Consider the following 24,426-nt stretch of genomic DNA (forward strand, 5'->3'; position numbering starts at 1 on the left):
GATTGGTGTAATTTATACTATAGCTGAGCTCTTGGCCGGGTTGGAATCTTTAAAGCGTGCCCTATTTAACGATCAGTTCATTTACCTTTTATTGGAGCAGGGAAGCAAACATCTGTGCTGCTTTTTTTGCTAATTACCTCTGAAGTTTCTGTTTAGACAAACTGTTCATATTCCCTCTATTGTGTCCTGCTCAAATTCTGTCTTGCATTTTCCCGTCCCAGTTCTTTCTCAATACCCTAAAATTGCTTGGCGTGTTTTCTGCTTCTGCCTTTGCCCTCTCTTTCCACCAACCTGTTACTTTGTAATGACAGGTCTAACAAGAGCCTGCTACTTTCCAATGTAATGCAATATAAAAGAACACTGCGCAGGGTGCGTGCAGGTAAGAAGGTGGAAACAAATGCCCAGCAGTGGGTGGAATTAACTCTCTTGGTGGTTGTACCACTGCTAGCCTGAAGATAGGACCAGCCATTTTTTTCCTTTCTAGAAGCATGCAGGGATTGGAAGTTCTTGTAGAAGGGGGAAAGGAAGCTTTCTTAATAAGAAACAACTAGATGAACTAATCGGTATTTTTTTCTCCCTTCTTTCCAATGAACCCAGAGTTTTGTCTATACTCACAACATTATTCCAGTGATTATTTTTTTTGTTTCCTTTCATGTTAGCATGTGTCAATAAATGACAAAATACACTCAGATTGAAATGTAGCCACTTATTAATCATGGGGAATCTCTACTTTGGGGAATATGAGAGTGTATTCCTCCACTGTTGCCATTATGTGTGGTTTTATCCCTTGTACAGAGCAGGTTTTGCACAATAAGTTTCATACAGTGTTCAGTTCAGGGTGTAACTGAGAAGTGACTTAAATTAGAAGGTAATGATTTGCTTGTGTTCGGCGTCAGTTTCAGGATTCTACGGCTTTATCTCAACTGAAAGTGGAGTGCTAGCAATGCATCCTCATTATATTATTGCCAAGTGGCTTCTCTGTCAGTTTATAAAGAATTTGATTCAAAACCAATTTCTTCTCATGACATGGCAAAATTATTTAGCAAAAATGGCTACATGCCACATCCGTAGAATAAAAAATTACGTATATTTATGTTTGTGCATTTAAATCGCAATAGAATGACATTGAAAATATTTGACAAGATACTAACCACACTTTTTTCTGTGTTAGTCTTACGAATTCACGTTACAAAAGTAACTCAAAAGTTACATGCTTGGCCAGTATGGTCAAGATGTTCCAAAAAGATTTAAAAATACCCATTGAAATTAGAGTGAAATTAGAGTGAAATTAAGTAACAGACATGTGCATGCAATATTTAAATATTTTGATATATATTACAAAATGTGTGATATATCAATGGGTTAATTAATGCGACGCTTTTTCCCTGAAAGTCAACAGCAAGGAAAAATGAACATTTGATAAATGTTCTATATGAACATCTGAAAAATCTGTTTCAAATTGGAGTTCATTTGTATGCAGGGGTAGGAGTCTGGGAATGACAGTGACACAGACTTTCTTCTTTAAGCCACTGACCGTTAAGGTAACGAAATATTTGCTAGATTCTGACTTCAGTTATTCAGGATAAATTTGTTTTGCATTTACGGAGAGTGCCTGAGTATTACTTGGGCATTTTTTATTACTTGGGCATTTATTGATGTTAAAAATTGACTTGGCTTTTCCTTAATGTCATCCTGAATTCAGAGCACACCACTTACCTTGGCAAGAGGTGAAAACATGAATATCTAAATGAGGATAGAGATGTCTTCCAATGTTCTTTCTCCTTCCTTTGTAGCCTTCCTTTAATCTCCTTATGTAGCCTGAGACCATCCCTCAATCCCATGAAATCAATTCTGAACATTAGTCCTCACTGTCTTTTGTGGGGTTTTGGCCTCTGCCTGCTTTCCCAAATTCTTGAAGTGATATGGATGATTCAGAACAAATTGCTCAAACGACTAAATGCTTGCATTTGACAAATTGATCAAACATTAAAACAGGTTGCCCAGACTGGTTGTGCAAGTTCCATCTTTGAGGAGATTCAAAGTCCTGAGCAGCCCAGTGTGATTCTGAAGCTGGCAGAGCTTTGAGCAAGGGCTTGGACCAGGTGACCTCCAGAGAGCACAGAAGTTCTTTCAAAGACATGCAGTTTGGGGCACTGCTGGGAATAACTCAACTACCTGCAGAAGGTTGTAGTGGAGACAGCTATTTGTTCTCAGGGTGCTTGGCGTGGGTATCATCACACACTGCATCTCAAGTGGCGCAAGGTATAGGTTTTTAAAGGTTGGCCCTTGAGGGTCCTGTAGGAGTCACTTTGTAGAAGTGGTTCGTTCCAGCTTGACGTTCACTTGTTTCTTTGCCTTTAAATCGTTGCCCTTTCCTCACTTAGCAAGTTTCACCTTGCAGGCAGTTCTGTGATGGACCATTATCACACTTTGTATGTTTATGAACCTGAATGCATCTTGGTACCGTATACACACTATAGCATCGTCAACTGCCATCGACAGTTTAATCCTTGGAAACTTAAAGATGTGGTTAATAAGATTACCTGTCATGAGAGTGTGATAGCTTCAGTGTTTTGAGTGACACTGAGAATTTCTGGAATGCCTAATGAAGCAGTTTTGAAAATCGTTGCTCTGACAAAATTAAAACCATATACATATTTTCATGTTGTGGTGCTTCAACACAAAATGCAATCTCTTATCTAGTAGTCAGTGTAAACAGTTGCAGGGTGTTTTGATGATTGGATTTGAGTGTATGTTTTTTGTACATTTCATTTTCTAACAAGCCCTGTCATATTGTCATAAAAATTGAGCAACTCTCTTGCTCTTCTATTTAATATTAATAATAAAAATATTCCACTGCAAGAAGTTGAATAAAGATGAGCTAACTTAGTCTCAAAACTTTCAGATTTTACTGTGAATATTTTAGGCAGCTTGAATTGTTATCTTGTAGGCCAAGGAAGTAATTGCACAGCCTTTGAGCTTGCTTGTATTTAGGAATATGGATAATGAGAAACACTGCAGAAGTTCTCTAATTAAAATAAAATCATTTACAACACCAGCAGCTGCTAGTCACAGAGACTGCAAATTCCTTTATAGCTGCTCCAGTCTGAGGAATTTGGAGCACACAGGATTTTGCTTTGCTACAACTCAGGCTTGTGGCAGTAATGTAGAAGCTCTGCTCAGTCTTTTGGAAGTTAAAGAAATACAGCAAAGACTTAAACGGCTTTTCAGTTTGTTTTTGCTTTTTGCTTCTATGAAATGTTGTTAAGCATTTTCTTTGGTTGACGTACATACTACTTTTCCTAGTATGATGCAGAAAGAAAGGAAGAAAAAATTGCTTAGCAGCTCACATATGAGCTACTGGAGAGAAAGCTATTATAAGCTTAATTCTAAATCACACAGAGACACCACTTTGCTGACCTTGCTATTGTGTGTGGCTTTCAGAGGAACTACATCTTTATTGTGATTATTTCCTCCACTGCCCTAGGAGTCTGGCTTCGTCTCCCTTTTTACAGGGAGTTTTAATGGGAAGCAGTAGTATATTTGGCTTCAATCCTTGACTTCTCTACAGCCAATAATCTTGCTAGGAGGAGTTACTCATTGAGAAATACGTTGCTCTTGCATGCTCAGATTCAATTTCATTATACTTGGGTATGCTCGTTGACTCTGTTACAGCAGAGCATATGGTCCTCAAAAGCCACAGCATTGTCTGCATTCACTGGAAAGATCTGTTTCCCTGGAAAAAATTAAGCAGAAAAGGGTGGGAAATGAAAGCTGATTGATAGTGAAGAGATGCAAATGTCTCTGAGTCACAATTTTGAATTTGAACTGACTGTGAATGAACTGTTCTAACAGCTGAGGTTCTATTGTATTAAGTACAGAACCTTAAGTACACACCTTTTGGAGTTACTTTTTATGCTTCTAAAGTTGAGCACACAAGTGTTCTTTTTTCCTTGGTCACTTGTGCAGGTATATTATCACTGTGTGTGACCAAGTTGTAAAGGTTTATTTTGTTTTCCCTCATTCGACGTGCAGGACAGATGGAGTTTACTGTAGCAGGTAACTGCAGTACCTTTTTTTTTTAATTGCCCTGATGTCTGGCTTCTCAGGAACTGTACAATAGTGAACCTGAATGAAGAATTATTAACTGCTTTGGTTCTTTTACGATGACTATCAATGTACTATCTAAATACATTGTGACTATTAGAGTAACTTCAGATTGGGTGTCAGTATGACCACCATTTCAAAGAAGGGGAATGTAGGTACAACACAATTAAGATAGACCTGTTCTGAGTAGCTTAGGAATTTGGGGGATTGATTTATCTAGATGACTTTGCATAGTTATAGCGTTTTACAAGATATTTTTCACAAGCACATTTCTTGCCCTGTTTGCAGTTTAGAATGTGCAGTGCTTTGGGGATGCTCAGTTAAACATTCAGCAAACGGTGGCCATTGCAATCTCATCCAAGCTACCAACGGTGCAGTAGCTTCCCTTCAGCAATTTCTCAGACATTCAACAGGAGCCATTAATAATTAAATGCCGATGTAATCATTTACAGTTAAATACACTTTTTGTGGTGGAGGGCTGTTCTGTTACTGCTTGGGGTTTGGGGGTTTTGTGTGTTTTGTTTTGTTTGCTTTTGCTGCCCTGTGGAAGACTATGGCAGGCCAGGCTGTGAGAAGAGTGATGGGGACCTGAGGTTCCTACCATAGCATATGGTTTGATGAGTGAAGTGCTGCACGAGCAGCTTGTTGTCCTCTGCATGTGACAGCCGCCTGAAAGCACAGACACACATCTTGCCAGCAGCCTCACTAGCTTTTTCCTTACAGAAAGGACACATCAGCAACCAAAAGTTTACTTTCAAGTTCCAGAGGGAGGTATGCAGGTGTAGTTAAAGGACCCCAAATTCTGTTCCACCACCCCCTGTTTCTCTCACCCTTTCACCTTTGTGGCTTTTAGAAACAACAGCAAATCAGAGCCTCTGTTCTGATCAGAGAGAGAGGAAGCAGGTTAAAGAAATGTGACGTTGGCTCTGTGCCGATAAATTTATGGAGCGTTTTAGATGAGTTCTGAGGATAGCACATAAGGATATCGTTCACTGGAGACTAGTTAAAGATGTGTACTATTTCAAAGATTCATTAGGAGGCACTTGGAAGTTGAATGATGATAGATGCTTTACAAGCCTCTGTAAGTGTTGCTTTTCATTCTCTTTTTGTTGGTTTACCAGTCCCATATATTATCAAACAATACTGTGATTAAAGTAAAAGGATCAGTTAATGAAGATGACTGGCAAATTACACTCTGTGACACTTGTGCAAGTAAATTTATTTGATTGTTCAATAGGGTGTATATTTGTTAGATAATGGTTATGATTATTGCTGTGTTTGAGAGCAATCATTTCAAGGTATAGTCATTATATCAATAATACAAATTCCAAATTTGGTCCTGGTTCTTAGTTCCATGCAGTTACAGCACTGAACCCAGGGAGGATTGAACAGTCTTCACGTAATCCGCAGTAGCATTATGTTTTGTTGAACTCCAAATAAATTATACCCAATGCAAACAGCTTTCTATTGAGATAGCAAGCAGGTTAGCCATTTGGTATTCTTTGCATGGACTTTTAACCTTGTTGGTGTTGAATCTTTAATGTTCAGAAAAGGGTAAATGTGATTATGGCCAAAACTGACATTTGTATTATATTTTTAATAGGTTTTGAGTCGCTAAGAAAATATTCTAGTACAGTGAGGGATCCCAGTAAGCTGTAGGAAGTGAAACAAACACTGGAATATGATTTTGAAGTAACCCTAATACTGGCAAGGGGATGAACTAAGTGATCTAGTGCAGGCAAACACACTTCATAGTCGTACCATAGTTATGGTCTGTTGGTACAGTTGAGTAGAAATTAGTTATGCATATTTTTTCTTCATAATTTAAGTTGTACCAATGCATGCTGCAAAGAGGTTTTAATACAAACTTAAGTTTGTCATGCATTGTCTCAGGCTGTAGGCAAGGAATTATGAGCATTTGTGCCACAACCAAATACCACTTAAAAGGTAAATTAAATTATTCTTAGATTTTTGAGAATATCTCTGTAGCTGTATAGACTTTTATCTGTTGAAGAACTGCAAAACCTCTGTCTTTGCTAATTTCAGGTTGGTTTTTCCCCTGACAAGTGTCTGAGTATCTCAGTAATGCTCTGTCTGTTAAGCTGTAATTAATTGCCAGAGACCTGACGGCGAAGTCTGCTCTGCTCCAGAACATAAAAAGGAGCTGTTTGTTACCTGTAATGTCATGACTTGTTTCCTTGAGCAGTAATTGATGTCACTTGTAGATGATGTCTATGAACTTGGAATTGTGTTGTTTATCTGCGATGGACCTTGAGAGGGTGATCTTCGAACCCAGTCACAATGGTATAGATTACATTTGTAGTGCAAGAATTGTCTAGGGACATAAATTACAGCAATTAAAATTAGCTAGAGGAGAGAGAATGATGCATTATTAATTGGCATAGTCATTAAAGGGCTGCAAAGGACCTAAAAGAGATGCAACGTCAATACTCAAGCACTGAAAGTGACAGACAGCGTGCAAAGACCAACAATTGTATTCAAAGCCTGAGGTCATTAAGACGTGGGCAATTACGTGGAATTTTATAACTCTGGGTGAAGATTGCTCCAGCATACTAAAAATATGTTAAAATGGAAATTTTTGAGACTGTTCATATTCATGTAACTACTCTGAAAGCTGGAGTAGTGCAATTCATTTCTACCTAAATAAGTTAGCGTTTTATTTTCAAGAAGTTGGAAACAACAAAGAATTGTAAGGAAACCGCATCAGCAATATGCTGAATTTAAGCAAGAAAAAAAAAAATCAGCATTAAATGTAATAATCTAAGCTCATATAGAGAAGGATAAATCTTGTCACACTGAAGAATGAAGATTTAATTAAGAGTCTCTTTATGCTACAGAAACAAAGTCCTGCCTGTGTCGTGCTGAGAAATGCAGCAATCTGACTAAGAGGCTCGTGGTAGTGCGGCTGTATATCAGCTACTTCATTATTCATAAGCCTGCTTGTCAGGGAGTTTCGGTGATTTACCTATCTCGGCTAATCTGCCATACTGGAAGTATTGCTTGTTTTATAAAATAGTTCGTTCATACTGCTAGAAATGTTAAAATGAAGTGTCTTCACTGAGAGAGAAGTTTTAATAATTGATTCACAAAGCAAAGTAAACTTTAAATATTGGAGGTGTTAGGACAGCAGTGTGTTTGTCTCGACATCTCATGAAAGAATGCACATGTGCTGGATGGAGGTTTAAAAGTCCCAAGTAAATGTCTGGATATTTTCTTACCTAAACCCTTGGAAAGTTTTTGGTTTTGTTTTTCAAAACTTACCTATGCTTTCTTATTCTGCTTGCTAAGAACTCAGATTTCTAATTCATCTCACCCTTTACCCCAAAGTTTAAACACTGAATGTAATTAGCTTTGCTGTGCAGATGCTGAATTGAATGGCCTCTGTTGATTCAGAGAAGCTGAGCAGTGTCAGAGTTCAGTTACTGTGCTTTCAGGAAGGCCTCCTGTTGCCAAAATGAGCTTTCTTTTTTCTTTTTCCAAGCCGCATGCCAGAGTCTGGATCAGCATGCAACTGGTCTCAAGAAAAGCATGTATGTATAGCCCCTGAAAAAGCAATACAAATGTGCAGCTACATCTTCTCCAGCAGCATCCACCCACACATGAGTTGCTCCATTAGTAAATTACGGGGCTATCTGTTTGCATCTATTAGGTTTGTACCTGTTTGCTTAAATCATTGTTTTCAGCATTTATCCTTCTGGGCACTGAGAAGCAAATATACCGTGGCTTTGACTATTTAGTCTTCAGCCTGGGGTTAAAAACTATGATATAAGACAGCCTTTCTCCTGCCATCTCTGAGTGGTGTAGTAACAGAGTTTACTTGCTCCAAGTACAATGATTTAGCGCTATCACTGAATTGTCTGCTTTATTATATCTCACACTTTATTATTTTGGCCTTAGATACTTTGCTTATCTGCTACATCCTCAAAACTCTGCCCTGATTTAACTGCTCAGTAGTCAGAGCAAGTCGAGTGCGATGCAGTCAGTGTACTTCATCAGTTTTGTGCTCTCTGGATGTTTCTATGATTCAATGCACGATGCCAACCAGGAACTGTGGAATTCAAGGTCTCTGGGGGTCTAAGTAGCTAACAAGCTTCCATTATTCCATTCCTGGCTTCCATCAATTTTGCTGCTGCTCTTTTCAGACTATTAGGCTGTGTAGGGAACTCATTGCTGGGAGCTATAATCATGTCAATCATTAGAATTGAGCCAGAATGGTGAATATTCATTTCTAAGTCATACAGGCAAAGAAGTTTGGCTCTTGCTTTTCAAGCGATGTTTGATGTCGAGTGAAAGACATTAAAGAGGTAAGCAAAAAGGAAACAAAGAATTAAGGCAGACAATTCTGAGGAGAGTTTGTCTGAGTATAACAGGTCCAGAGGTTCAGTGAAGCGCTTCTTGTGTGTTCAGCTGCTGTGTAGAGATGGGCAATGCAGGATAATGATGCTTTAAAAAACAGAACAAAACCACCACCAACAAAAAAGAAAAAGCCAGGATGACAGGTTATTTACCCACAGACAACAAGCAACATACCATAAACCCAAGGGTTTGCTTTACATGAAGAAGCATGTTGCTCTTGCTGTGTGTGTTTGCCACCTTTCCATCTAGCAGGCTGTGGTGAGCCAATGCGGGGGAAGCCGAGGTGTTGTCCTGGGACTTTTCATGTCCTAAAGAGTGGTGCTGGGCAGAACTGGTGCTTGCCAATGTTTTCAGCAGTTTGAATGCTGGGCAGGCTCCTGTCTTGTGAGCCAAGTCACAAAACAGTGGTCACAAAGCAATTGGTGGAAACCTTGGCTGTGCTCAGGAGGCCATGGAGAGCTTTGTGTGGGTGAGGTTCCTGGTTAGCATGTGATGAGCTGTATATGTCCATCCTGTATGTCACCGGGATGCTAGTGGTGTTCTCTTGGCAAAAAAATAAACACAGTGACCAATTCAAAACAGAAATACGTGCCTGCCATCTCAGCTGTTTCACCTTGCTCCTTTGGCCCAGGTTTTCTGTAATGCTATGTTAAATCAATTGCATAGAGGAGTAAATGACTGTATTAATTTTATATTAAAAAATAATTTGATTATACAAAAGAACTATTCCAGACTGAATTTGTTATACTGAGATTTACTATTGTTGATTTGGTGTAAGGACTGAGCATTTTGCTGCAACTTGCTCGAATTATGAGATATAATAGGGAAGTAACTGTTGTTACCGCAGCACAGCGTACTCTGCAACATCTGACTGCGATAAAAAGGACGTGCCTGGCCACATGGCATCAGGAAAGTCATATCAGAAACGGTCTCTGTTCCCAGAGGTCTTTGTGTAGAACAGAAAACCACACAGAACATGAACTGATAGGATTATTAAGATGAAGAAAGGTATTTTTGTTTTAAAAATGACATTTCTAAATGTTAGAAATGTCAGTCAGTATTGGGTGAACAGCATACTTATGTTCAGGCCGCAGACAGCTGCGGAGCCAATTGTTACTTTCCCTGGCACTTTTCAAGGCTCCTGCATCGATGTTGCTCACAGCATTGCTACAAGCTGGTTGGGCTATCCAGACAAATTAAGAGAACTCATTAAATGACTTGATTGAGGTAGGGTCAAAGGGTGATATTGACCTTTCATAATGCATGTCAGATGGGTTGCTTTTCACAGGTATTTAGCACCACCTGCTTCCATTTAAGCAAACAGGCCCTACTGCACACAATTGCTGTAAGTAATACTACCTAGGAAGCAAGAGATATCAAGTAAGGGCTTTGTGCTACAGATAAAACATATCTTTCTAAAGTTCTCTGAAATCACGATTTTGATAAGGATTCTGGGACCTTGTCTGATAGTTCTGTTCATGATGGAGAAGAACACGCTTTACAAGAACTTCTTTACAGAATTTTTGAATCAGACAATTAAAATGAGTCTACCATACATGAATTAGTATACTAACAATAGTATTTCCTAGGTACTTTCAGCATTTAGTGCAGCTAAGAGCTTTCGCTTTAAACTTTTAATTTCCATTTTGGAAGGGTTTTTATATAACAGCTTGCAGGTCCTGTTGATGTTCATGGAGAAGTGACACTAATTTTATTTTCTGATGTTATGATGTTACTTGCTAACACGTTGTGGGAAGCTGGCAATGCAGAAAACATGTAGGTATGACTGGGCAAGGTGGGTACAGGGTGGGTACAGGTATGTGACATGACCTGAACTTCTTCCTGCAGGCTGAGCATAGCTGAAGGAGTCATTGACAGGTAAATGATGTGTATATAGGGTACATGACTGACACTATGGCTGCAACGCAATGACTTGCACTTCTTGCCTGTAGTAGGAGGTAGTAAAATATTTTGCCTTAGAAATATATGTATGTTTTAAATATACTTTGTAATTTACTGTGGTTAGTGTCTTGCTACCACCCCAATCTCAGGCTTTTAGGCAATTGGGTATAAAAGAGCTGAGATCTGAAATGGTGAGGTGCTTAGTAAAAAGAGGGGAGATTTATCGGACCATGCATTTTAGTCTCAAGAATATATATTTCCAGTTGTGCACATTTTAATGATGCAGTATGTAGGGGGAAAATACTTCGTTTTAAACACGTTGCTTGATAATTTCATCCAATTTCCTCTGGTTCTTACAAGTGGTGAAAAGACATTCCCTGTTTACTCTCACCACATCTTTATAGAATTCTATCATATACTCCATTACATTTGTAATCTGTTCCATCTTTGCAAAGTCCTAATCTATTAACTATCTCCTTCAACAGAAAATACTCCTTAGCTTCCATTATCTTTTTTTGTTGTTCTCTATACTCTTCTGAATGGTATGGTGTTTCAAGTTGGGAGGAGGACAGAACTGGATACAATATTCTGCATGTGGACAAAGTATGCGTCAATATGGTCACTTAGTTAAGCTTTCTGTTCTGTTCTGCAGTCCTTTCCTGTTAGTATTTCCTGTTGTTTTGTTCAGCATTGCTGAGCATTGAGGTAACTTTTTGACAATACTGTCTGACCAAATTGAAAGTCCTTCCTGAAAATTGGTATCTACTTTACGTCCCCCTGAAATATGTGCATAGTTATTCTTGTTTCCTCTTCAGGTACATTACTTTGCATTATTGACTTTGAATTTCAACTACATTTTTTTATGGCCGGTTATTCAACATTACGAAATTCCTTTGCAATTTTGTCTTAGGTTTAACCTACCATGAATGATTGTTGTGTGAACAAACTGTCATCTAGTTTCAGACTTTTTCATCCATTCCTAGGACGTCTATTAATATATTCTGTGACGACTGTCCCAATACAGATTTCCCCAGGTTCTTTCTAAAGATCTACACCATATAAACTAAAAATCTATTTTGACCTTTCACTTCTTCTTTCAACCACTTGAGTCACATGCTAGAACTCTTGCCCATGGCAGCTCGCTTATTTAAACAAACAACAAACTTATTGAAGGAATTTTGTCAAGAACTCTGTGGAAAAGAGGTATGTTCTGTTAATCAGATAATTTTTGTCAGTATGTTCACTGACTGCTTCACAGTTTTAATAAGCTTATGGAGCGGTGACTTACAATTTTTACAATGCCTATACAGACTCTTCCAATATATGATATTTATCTGTGTATTACTAGCTGTGCTATTTTATGACATCTTTATTCATGAATTATGGTCACTGTCACTTAAAACAGGCATAACCCAGCGAAGAATGAGTCTCGTGTTTTGTTGTACTGAGCGGAAGCAAAACTGAGAAGAGTAAGTAAAATAGATATGAAGGAGGAAAAAAAATGAAAATAGTATATTTTAAAAGGAACAATGAGATGGGGCGTTGCTTTGCTTTAAAAGAGCCAGTGAACATCAAAAGTCCTTTTTCTGACTGTCAATGCTTTTCTGAATTCACATCACTGAAACAGTGACAGTTCATTCCAGCCAAGGATCTTTCTGGAGGGGATGTTTCTGTTTGAGATGTTTTCGGTTGTCTCTCATCTTCCTCCCATCCACACACCTCTGTTCTTTAACTTTTGGTAATGATGCTTTGTGTGGCAGAGACACAGGAAATACAATTTTCTCTGTTATTATAATGCTTAGTTTTAAGGTAGCATCTTATATATGCCATGCAGTACCAATAAATCATCAGTTAGATAGTAGTCTTCTTTCTCATGTGATAATGGAAAATATCTGATTGAAAGAAGACATTAGCCTACCTTTCAGAACTGCTCAGCATGTAAGGCTTCAATTATATTCACTGGACTGCTCAGCATTTCTGAAATTTGGTCCCTTAATACTCAAAATCAATAGGAAGAAATTAATATTAGTGGAAAAATAAATCTGAACTGTGCTGCCAAACAAAGATCTTTTGATTAAAAAGTCTCTTAAAAAAAAAAAAAAAATCAGCTTCCAGAATACTTGAATTTTCTTATTCCTGTCATGGGGGTCATCTTGATGTTAGATTTTATGCAGGCAGTGATACCTCTTAGAGCCAGTTCTTGTCTGAAAAGATTCAAAAGCTTACCACAGGATGAAAAATATTTAACTATAAATCCATTCTTTCAAGTTGAAGTCATTTGGAAACTTGCTCAGGATAAGAGCGTGGGTACTACTGTGTGCAGTAACTTTTGTCCCAGGCAACGTGTGTATGACACAGATCAGAGGCGAGCTATGAGCATGAGTGCCCTTGCTTGGGTTTGTTGAGGAGCTTGCTCTAGTTCCATTTAGTGTCTCATTTGAGCCCAGGCCTGTAAAACAGGAAGTTGACTTAAAGGCTGGCTTGTTGTGATGGCTTTTTTTCACAGCAGTTCTGAATTAGCTGTGGTGGTGAAGGTTACAGATGTGAGGGTGATTGCATTTACATGGCTGTGGTAATCAGCTGGGCATCTCACTGTAAAAGCAAAGTCAGTAAAGGTGGCATATATTTGCATGGGAATTGGTAGCTGATAGATAATGTCTTTCAAGAGGAATAATGTGGACAGATTGCCTTAATGTGAACAGGAGAGGCCAGCCAGCATGCCTTGTGCTACGGGACTGTTATTGTGAACAGACCTGTGCTCATTTATCTAACCATGACCACAATGTAACAGACAGAGGTTTCTTTTCACATCTTTGCTGGGATGATTTCTAAAATCTGGAGCAGAAAAGGGTAAAATGTGTGAAATAACTAGTTAGAGATACCAACTACTTCATTTTTTTTATTTGCTTTACTGTTTTTCTTCCAATTATGTAACAGGTGGGCAAAATGGGAATTAATATATATATTTTTAAAAGAAAAAAAAATGGTTTGAATTGGGGTAACATAATATAGGACAAAAAAAAATGATAATATCAAGGGCAATAAAAAAAGATGCTGAGTTCTCTCACTTTTCCTCCTCTCTAAAGACAGCATATACATATATATATATATAGCCGTTAGACAAGAAGTTGGAAAATTTTAACCACCACGTTGTGCATGTGTATTTTTTCACCACTTAGTCAGAAATGTGAAGTTGGTGTTACCGTGCTGTTGATTTGGAGTTGATAACAATACTTTCATTTTTGTTTATTGCATAATTTGCTAGATATTATAGCAGAAATTAAGGCTTTACCTGCAGGCTTTATTCAAGCTATGAATGGAGTTCTCTGACTTCTTTAACTCTCCATTTTTTTGGTAAGCAGAAAATAAGCCAGCTATCAAAATATTTTACCATGTGTTACTTTCATTGCATGTTTGCTAGTGGGGTATTGAACAGACAGACACTCTATTTGAGGAAAAAGGTTTATAAGCAACTGAGAACATACTTCAGTGAAATTTCATTATCTGACGCTGCTTTAGCAGAGCATGGCTTTGCATTTCTCTTTTTGTGGGAACTTGAAGTTGTAAATCTTCATGCTTAATCTTAGTCTCCTCTTTCCCAGAAACGTATTTTACTAGGCAGTGCAGTGCTTTGTACTCTGTGGGCTCCTGGGGGTATCCACTTTAATTTTCAGTTTATTATAATTTGCTTTCTTTGTTGGCTCTTAATTTCATTTCATCATAACTTGGCACGTTGTTTAGCTGCTATTTCCCAAGGTCTGCAGCTCCCCTGCTCTGGTCATGTCACTTTTGATTAAGCAGTCACAAAGCCCTTTACCCAGCTTCTAAAGGGTAAAAGTCAAAAATCAATAATGTGCCAGTCCTCCCCAAGTGCAGTAGCAGTCAGAGGTAAATGAATGATTAAACATGATGAATAACAGTGTAATGGAAGACGTAAAGTAGGGAAAAGTGCTCACTTTAGCCTAAACTCAGAGATTTATTGCTGAGTACTACAAATAATGGAATCATCAATCTTCCAAGGACTAAAAAAGGCATCTGCTGCAGCCAGTTTAAAATGCAGTGAAAGAAATCTTATCTCCTCATCCCCGCCTGTTGCAGTCTTACTCTGTTGTATCAGAACAGATGCTACATAAGGAAATCGGCATGTAAACTTTATAGATGATTGGGTGGCTTTTTTAATCCATCTATTCGATATAATAATATCTTGCTGGACAACATGTTTTGTAGCTACAGATGAGATATTTTTCTGTATTTCTGTAGTAAGTCATTTGTGCACATGAACATAGCTTTTGCATTTTTCCACTCCAAATTCATTCGCTTGACAGCGATAACTCTGATTTGTTTTTTCCACTTGTAATACGCTCTAAGTATCCAGCTGTTAAAACACAATGCCCAATTTATAAAATAAATACCCTGTATGGAAAGAAATATCAGTAACTATAGAGTTCTGTCCTTGGCTTGAAGTTTCTGAATGATCTGGGTAGCATAGTGTGGTTGTGGGTGATGTGGGCTACCAGGAGAATAGTGTAATTCATGGGTGTAAGATGTAATAAGGAGAAAAAAAAAGGCAAAAATTGAAAATTCTTGCTGTGGTGCTTCAGGCACATTTTAATCTAACTCTGATATATATTATTTTGCTTCATTTCTTCTTGCTAGCATGTACTGGCAGACAGTGAAACTGGAACTGTTTCCTGCCTTGGTTGCACTACCACAAATTCTGAATTTCACAAAATAATTTAAAGGCTTTATGGATTTAGGCTGTGTCTGAACTTGGAAAAATTTGGCTGAGACCCACACTTGTTCTCCTATTTAAGCATCCATCTTCTCAAAAGTTTCAATGCATGTTAAGATGCTAAAGAACTTTCTGAATCTTGGCTTTTCCCACTAAAAGTAGCTATGTTATATATACAAAATAGGAGGTTTCCATTTCTGTGGATCAAAATACTAATTTACCAGTATTGCTTGTTCCAACTTAATAAATATGTGGGCAAAATAATGCAATATCAGTAACTTTATGTTTTTATCTTTTTTAGGGGTACTGAGGCTTTTGCCAGCACAGTTAGCTCAGATGTTGTAGTTCTGCAGACCTCACACCTGCTCAGTTAGGTTGGTGAAAGCTGATTGTAGAAATAGCCTTGTATCCTATACAGGTAACAAAATTCTGTCTTCTGCATAACGTCTTGAAACTAAATTATTTGGAGCTTTTCACCATATCTGTCTAATACAAATAGTTATTAAAGGACCGTTAATAAAAACTTCTGATTAAGGTTGCTTAGACTTTGGCAGAGAAGAAAAAACAGCCAATATCAATTACTGTGAATGTGCCTAAAAGGATTCCACTATTCAAATGTTTATAAGGTACCAAAATGACTGACATAGTGTCGTTTTGCAAGATAGGACTGAGTTGCTAATTACACTTCTTAAAACAGGAAAAAAATGAAGATTGCTTAAGGATTTGAAGGCAGAGACTTTTCAATGGTACAGGGCAAAGCTCATGGTTAAGTTAGAGCTTCTAAGAGATAATGGGAATAATTTAGTGATTAAAAGCACTAGACATTGTTGAGCATCTAACTTAATTCTTTGCTTGGCTGTTCACAAAAAAAGACTAACAAGGGGCAGAACAGTTTTCCTTGTCTTGCTCACCAGGGAGCAGGAAAATATAACAAAGTGGAGTGTGTGTCAGTGATGAGACAAGGCTCGATGACTACTTGGAGCTGTAGCCTCTCGGGGTTAGAAAGTAGTACATACTGGAGAAGAAAACCTTCCCAGACAGTCCTAGTCTTGCAGGAAATAGTGCTGTGGATTTTGGTTGAAGTTCTTTATTTCAAGTGTTTACTCTTTGCCAGGCCACAAATTTAAATGTCTAAGGTATCTTGAAGCCATCCCTGCCTGTTGAAGTGAGTCTGCATTGCAAAAAGTGTGTGAGTGTGAACAAGCTCAGGAAGCACAGAATTCTTCTCCTGGGGCAGACATAATAGCAAGAAGTCCCTGAGGACTCTGAACAGCTTCTGCACACATCTGGTGCTGCAACCAGCTCTTTCTGTGAAGAAATCTCTGCTGGCAAAACTGGAGACTTTCAAAGGTTCTTCATTCGGTGGGAAAAATAGTGCAGTGATGATGCTTTTGTGTTGGTTTTGGGGTTTTTTTTGAATAAATTAAACTCGGTGTAAGGACTTGCTCTGCCATTTAGCATGAGAAACCTTGAGTAACTTTAAACTATTTTGAATTCAGGAGCTCATAGTTTTCCTATTTCTTATTACTGACCTCTCACACCTTTACATTCTAGATGTTCACATTCTTCCGGTGTTCTTTAATTGGCTGCATCACTGCCCTGGGGTTCAGGGGCACCATCGTGTCTCTTGTGTGCGCCCTTTGCAGCTTCTCTCTAGAAAATCCTCTGAGATCTCTTCACTCCTTGTGTTTCCCACATTCTGTTAGCTCTTTGGGGAAATTCCTACTCTGATCTATTATCCTTTTGTACTCTTCCCAGCCCCAAGGACCTGTATGGAATCCACTTACCATGTACAGGTCTCTTCTGGAGGATTCATGTCTTCTCTGTGGAACTTGAGAGGCGCTGTACATTTGATTTTGTCTAGTGGTTCTGATATTTAATTCTCTTTTGCGGTGAGGTGAGAAAGCTGATACAATATGGCCTGCAGTCATTTTGGATCCCCAGATCCCTTTCCCAGTGACACTTCCTAGCAGTCTGGCAGCAACCTCTTTTCATTTATTACATATACTATTAATTTGCCGTGGGGTCTGGTATTGATCTTTCAGTCCCATTAAAGGCAGCTATTTTAATTTTAACCCTTTTTCTTGGAAGAACAGAACTTGTATCCTGAGGTGTTTCCCAATTACTGTCAAGTAGTTAATCCACCCTTTTTCCTTTAATAATCTCATCTGAGCTACAGTGCAAGAAATGAAAAGAAGCTTTCTTGAAGAGTTTGCAAAAGTGCTGTCAGAAATGGTATCCTACCAGTGAAGAGAAGAAAGACAGCGCAAACAAAGGCTGCGACTGCTCTGCTTCCTAATCCTGCAGAGTGGGGTGTTACCTGTGTTCCTGGGCAGTTCATTTACGTTTTATATGATCAGTCAGGCTGCATCATTAAACTCTTAGGGCTGTTGGAATGGGAACTGCACTGCATTAGGTTTTACATGCAGTCTGGTGGTTCTTGTTGGCTTGTATTCTGTGCCTGATTCTTTCTTCTCTTTCTCATCTTTTTTTTCTGATGTGGATGGCGAGTGACTGAAACAAGGCTTTTGCTCCCTAGTCCATTCGGTAGGTCAGCTCCACACCTCGCTGCAGCAGCAGGGAAGATGGTTGAGCACGGGGCTGTCAGAGAGGGCTGTGCACCCGTTTTGGGGTCCAGCAGAGGGTAGGCTTTGCCTTGCTGCCAGCTGCTGCTCAAACACACTGTTAAGGCTTGGACTCTTAGTTGGTCAGACGTGCAATTCTTCACGTTCCCCAAGAGCTGCATCTCTGCTGTGTGAGGCTTAGCCTGACTGTGGGGATTCTCACAGAAGAAAGGTTTCCCCTAAAGCACAGATGAGTCTTGTGACTGTGGGCCTTGCAAAGACAGACCAGTGCTGCTAAGCAGATGACATCAAAATTGGACAACAGACTCTTTATCCTCCTATCTTGAGAAGAATTTTCATGGCTTTTCTCCCCACACCGTTTCCTTCAGTGGTCTGGGTTAGGCTCTGCCGCTGATCTTGCTGTTCACAAATGCTTGGGCTACTTGTAAAACTCAGCATTGGAATGTATGACAGCAGGCTGACTTGCACTCCTCAGCCCCTCACTTTCTAAGTCTGGCTTCAAGTCTGACCAGGCAAAAGGAACACGTCTGCCTTCCCTCTCAACGGGCTTGCTGTGTATTTAAAGTGTAGAGAGCTCCAGGCAGTCTGTGACCAAATGAAAGGCTTCTGAGCTCTTCTTTCCCTATGCAGCTGAATCATCAGGGGATTAGACGTATCAATAGGAAAACATTTCTCATGGTTTAAAGTGACCGTCACTTATTGAGGCTCTGGTGAATAGCATACTGCTTCCTGCCTGAAAATAGCCAGGGAGGATCCTGCCTGCTGCCACGAGGAGGGAACGCCCCTGCCCAGTTCTCCTTAGAAAGGCTCTCAGTTCAGGCAAGGAAGTCCTTAATGTGTAGAAGCTTATCCCTCAAGCATTATAAAAGAGAAGATTCCTATTCAAGCTTCCATTGAGGATCTCGCAGTAACTAAATGAAAATTTACAGTTTAAAAAAAACCTGCTACAAAATACAATTCATGATATTTTCCTTTCCAAGTTTGAGAAGCTGGAAAATTATGTAGTATTTTTTCTTTCTGAAATCGCACACTGACTCTATACAAATTGCCCTTTCTACACAGACTCGGAATAACAATCACTGACTTACAGAGTTAAAAAAGAAAGAGGAGAGGATAGAGGACTTCAGTCTTTCAAACTCTCATTGCTACTCTGGGGTGTTTATATTTGTGTTTTTAGCACCACAAGTTGCGTTTAAGCCTCTGATCCTGACTGTGAGGTGCAGGGAGCTGAACAGAGCCTGTGACTCTGCAGAGTGCAGTGTGCTCTCCTCTGCCAGCAGCTCTGTGTCATGGGAGTGTGCATCTGTTACCCAACATGATGCACTGCAAGGGGGACAGACTCTTTTCACCTTTATCCTGAGGCTCCTTCCTCTGCTACTTACGTATCTGACTTCAGAAGGACACCAGGAATTTCAGGGAAATACTAGCTAAAAATGCAGGCAGAGCTCAGCCCTTGCTATTGAAGGTAGCTTCATGTGATGCTTATTTCTACTGAGGCTGTGGAGCAATGTCGTGAAACTACCATTTTACAAGAGGTCAGTCAATATCAACAGCTATGGTAAACAATCACAACAACCGTTGGGTCCTGTTAACTTTGTCGTGAATAATTGCAGATTTACAATTAAGCATCTTAGAAACCTGGGCAGAGGTTTTCCTTGTGTTTCTTGGGCAAACACACGATTACATCTCAGGTGTTAATAAGTCAACTTGCTTAACCATAGATAAACTATATCAAGTGTTGTAATTATCATTACCTATTAAAGTAGAACTTGATTTTCTTTCCTCTGTGTACATAAAGCGTATTATATCATTTGTCTGAAACCAAAAGCTGCTTCACAGTGACTTGTTCTCTCCTCAAGGCAAGTTCTTTCTGTGCGTACCAGGAAATGGTTTCTGTATCTCTTTGGAGCGCTTCCTGCTTGTTTGGAAGGGCAGTCTTCACGAAATCTCAAACAATGCGGTAACCACGCCAATCATACCCTGTTCATCTTGCTCACTTCCAAATGACTCATAGTCTCAAAAGTGCTGCAAGGAAGATACTCAAATCACTCAGCAATTGGCATTCAGGACATCCTAGAAATTGCTTATGAAGTACAAAACAAGTTTTCTTCAAGGTCTCTCACTGGCATTCCTGGAAAAAAATGTGTGATGATTTGGAAAGTAAGTTAAAATTTCTGTGCTGGGAAGTTGCTACTGGATCAGTTCTGGATCAGCGTCATTCTAAACAGTTCAAACATCTTCAAACGTTGGTTTTGTGTGAAATGTATTGCTATACACATGAAAGGCTGCTAGCAGAGAGAACACTGTTGATCTGCGCAAGTGGAATACAACTTCTGTAACTTCTGATTGATGAAGGAAGCTAATACATATTAATGTGTTTCTCTGTAGAGCAGAATGAGCATTTGATCAATTTGTGCTGTTCTGGTCTCCTAAAAGGTGATGTATTTAATGATAGTTTCATTTTACCAGAAGAGTTTCTATGTGTATTCCTCACAAGTCAGTTTAATTTCAGTTGATTTTATTATTTACTGATCTGTGCACACCATCAAAACCAAGAGAAAGGTTCTAGATCCAAGCTAGCTGCCTTTTGCTATTGAATGTCAAGTGCATCTTCACCAGTTTTCTCTCGCACAGGTTGTTTCAGGAGTTTCTAGTGTTTAGTTGACATCTTTCTGTGCTGACCTCAGCTGTGTTAACAACATCTTGGAACAGACATTGCTTCAGAAATCCTTAATGATGACAGCACCTTTTCACAAATGCAGCATCCATTAATCACATGCTGGACGTTATTTCAACACCAAAGGCTAAAAGATAGTCACTATACATCTTCATTGGTGCTTATCTGTCAATGTCAGTTCACCACTATCAATGGATTTTACTCGATATGCAACCATAGGAACCTGTATCAGGAGGGGCAGCATGTTCATAGGAGTGTTAGTTATTCTGATGATTATTCTTAAGTTAGCTTGTCAAGTCCTGTATTTATTTTTAAAAAGGCTATAGGGGTTCTTATTCTTTGAGCATTATTTAGTGAATACTCAATTCACATTAAGAGTTTTTAATCTTCTGAGGCTTTAAATAATTAAGAAAAATCATTTTAACATGCACCTATTGACTTTCCAGCTCCTACCAAATGACTTGAAATAAATAAATCATGAAAACAGTCTGATGCTTCACAGACAAAAGTGTGCGTTGATGAGGGAGGAATGAAGGAGTGGATTCAGTTTGGGCAGCAGCAGCAAATGCTGTTGGATATGACAGGTATGTGCAAAAATGCAAGCCTGGCATATCAGAGACTCCACTCTAACAAATTAATTTCAAAGGGCATTTGAAATGGGTTTCCTGGTTTGCAGGTGAATTGCACCTTTACAGCTGTTAGAATTTTTGTAGTATTTTATTTTCTAGATGGTGAATTTATGCATCTGAATAGCCAAAAGAGGATATGTTTTAATCAAAGCTTCAAAATGCCAAGTACCACAGAAATGCAGGGGGAAAAAATTGCAGTATGTGCTCTCGTTTCATTTGATAATAAACAATAAATGTGAGGCTGGAGGACAAACAATATAGGTTGAATTATGTGCTGTCTATGCGGCTTTCTACATAAAACAGCCCCCTAACAAGGCTTCTGATATTTTTTTTCTTTCTTTTAAGATAACAAGTCTCCTTATTACAGTTGTACTGAGAAAATAAGGGAATGCAGACAATGTATAAAGTGAATTTGCTCTTTAAGTCAGAGCAGTCTGTCATGCAGGGCTTCGTAGTTGCCTCCTAAGGCCAGTATATATACTGTGTTATACCTGCTCACAGTAAGATGGTTTATAGGAGTATAAACAAATTAGTATATTCTCTGTAAAATAACTGGCATGTTTTACCATACAGATCCCCCGAGTGCCTGATAAATATGCAATATCAGGCTTATTTCTTTAAAGAAAAATTGGCACTTACTCTGAGCTTCTGTGAAATAAAAATCTTGCCTTTATAAACTGCTTAAGAAAATGAGACCGTCTAATTTTTTTAATACCTGTTTCTTAAGTGCATAAGCCTAGTTGTTTTGTGATTTGTCCCTCTTGTTCTTTTTTTGTTTTATAAATGAATAATTTTGCTAAAGGGTTCATTTTGACAGTGCTGGAACTTTCCACGCAAGTTCTACAGAATATCTTACATATGAACTTTGGCTCGTTTATTGAGCTTGCCAGGGCATATTTTCCTTTGAAAGCTCAAAACAGTCTTGCAGATGCTGTATTTTTCCCTCTGACATTGCAACATGTGATGACATTGCTTCCTGGAAAGGTTCATGGGACAAGCTATGATTCACTTTATTTTTATTTTTTTGCAAGAGGATTTTTAATGGCCTGTTTTTGCATCAGTTTGGATGCATGCACTCATACATACTTGCATTAAGCTGCTTCTGAAGTAGACTGTGTTTGCAACCTGCAGGTATGTTAGCTCTCACCTACCTAAGGAAACAACCTTGGGATCCAAAATCCAATGTTTTATGTTGTGATCTAAACGAACAGCAGTAATAGCTAAAACAGGGAAAACTACTTCAGATCTATAGCAAATATGCTTCCTAGTGTTACTGCAGCAAGCTTGGTGTGCATGGTGTCTCACCCAGATGAGAATAATCAACAAAGGGATGCAGCAGCACACTGCTTACCAAATCTAACCTGGCTGGTTTTCCTACCATTTAAAATAATAGTGCAATCCTGTCTGGTTGGTCACACTCTTCAGTTAGCTTAGTCTTAGGGGTTTGCATGGCTAAACCTTGCTGCACTTAGTGCAGAAATGGGAAATGCATAAACAGATAGAGAGCTTCAAAGTTGTCATTGTTAAAAATGTCAATAACCAGTACTTGGTCTTTCTAAAGTCATGCTAAGGAGAATGATGCACATATGCTACTGCCCTGAATGTTAGGGTGGCTTTTTTTTTTACAGCTGATAGACATTTAGGCAAGCAGATTCCTGTCTGTAATCAAACTTAGTGTGCTAAACTCTGCAGAGCTCAAATGAAAATGGTAATTATTGCCTTACTGCTTGAAATATATTGTATATTAAAAATACACTGCTTTCTACTAGTAGTCCTTAGTGTTTGGAAATTAAGTGGTTGGGCCTTTTTTTTTTTTTTCAAGCCATAGTGCAGTCAGTATTAAAGGCTTGAGATTTGCTTAGTTTTTAAGTATTATGCAAATAAGGAGGAAATCTTGTATTCTAGGAATTAGGTGATTTTAAAAATGGGTTATATTCATGCACAATTGTAAAGAAAGTTACTTCTGTTAAGGGTAAAGGTACTTGGGATGGCATCAAATTTTTCATATTAGATGATAAAAGACAAACTACTGAGAAACTAAGCTAACATTTCCTAGATTACTGCAATTTGAATTAGGGTCTGACTGGAAGAATATGTGATTACACAATGTGAGCTCTGTAGAAAAGCAAAAGGAGTCAGGAATTCTTGAACCTTATTCCCTGGTGCTCTGCATGTGTGTGATCGGTTATATTGCTATAGGTGTGGAATGAGATGAGCAGCATTACATGTGATGTTTTGTTACCCTGTTGAGTACTTAACTACTCAAAGTAGCTGTTGAGTACTGCTGCTTTATAATGAGTCAGGCTCTGATTTTGAACCTTTTTACACTGATTCGCACTAACAAAAAGAGAGTAAGAGTGCTCAGTCATAAGAACACCAGGGTTGATAAGTAGTTGTCGTAGCTGACTAGCAAATGGACAGAACTCTGTAATTTCTGAGAATGAGTTTGAAATTGTCAAACTTGAAAGCCTCAGGTTAGCCTCTGCTGCACGTCAGCTTATATATTTAAACTGCTTTGTTGGGGACCAGAGCTTTCGAACTTTGAGACTCGAAAGTTTTGCCTCATTATTTTTTCCTGTTTGCCACTGAAGCTGTTGATAAAGACACTGATTCTTATTTATGAACTTCTAGATTATAAACAGTGCTTCTTTAACAACTTTGCAGACAGAAGAGCTTGGTAAGTCTTTCCATAGATGCTGGTATGTAATACTGTTACATCAGCAGCATCATATTAGGTAGGCGGAGAAGATTTCATTTTCTGCCATGTATGAATTGCCTGAAGAAATACTGGCAGAAACACAGGGAGATGTAAACCAAGATGATATTTAGTATTCCATTCATTTTCTCTTACATGCATTTTATGCAGCCTAAAGATATCGAGTGTATTTTGTCTGTTCTGCTAACCTTTCACAGAAAACTTTTAGTCATACATAATGATTTTTCCTTCAGTTAACTAAATTCAGGAAGATGGCTAACTGTAAAGAGGAAACTCAGGATACCATTTCCTCTGCCTACTTACCTGGAGTTTGTTCTCTTCTTTCTAGGAATATTCACTTATCTATGTGTAGTTAACTCATTTTTTGAGGAATATTTCTTTTTTTTTTGGCTCTGTTTTTTGTGTTGCAATTGCCTGCCTTCAGTGTCGGAACTTGCTGTTTTCCCACTGCCTGTAGACCAAATGAAGGAATGACTCCAGTACCAGATAGTCAGATTGCATCCCAAAGAGTTCCCGAATTATGGGGAAAGTAGGTGTGCCAAGGAGGAAGTGTGGCTATCAACCCTGAAAGTGACTCAGTTATTGTTATGTTTTGCAGATTTGCTGCTTGCTTTCTGTTTCTTTTGACCATATTCTAAATTAATTCAAGGGATACTGGGAGAACAAGGTGCCTTTTGTGGTCATATGCATATACAGTAATT

At 38.7% G+C, this 24,426-nt stretch overlaps 1 protein-coding gene across 10 annotated transcripts in view; it reads left to right on the top strand.

The window, feature by feature from the left end:
- The window catches only part of SULF2 (sulfatase 2), a 158,700-nt gene that overhangs the window by 49,715 nt on the left and 84,559 nt on the right, over window positions 1-24,426 (top strand). The gene's annotated exons all lie outside the window — the stretch shown is intronic.

The sequence above is a fragment of the Cygnus atratus genome, chromosome 16 (assembly GCF_013377495.2).
Source record: "Cygnus atratus isolate AKBS03 ecotype Queensland, Australia chromosome 16, CAtr_DNAZoo_HiC_assembly, whole genome shotgun sequence".
Lineage (NCBI taxonomy): Eukaryota > Metazoa > Chordata > Aves > Anseriformes > Anatidae > Cygnus > Cygnus atratus.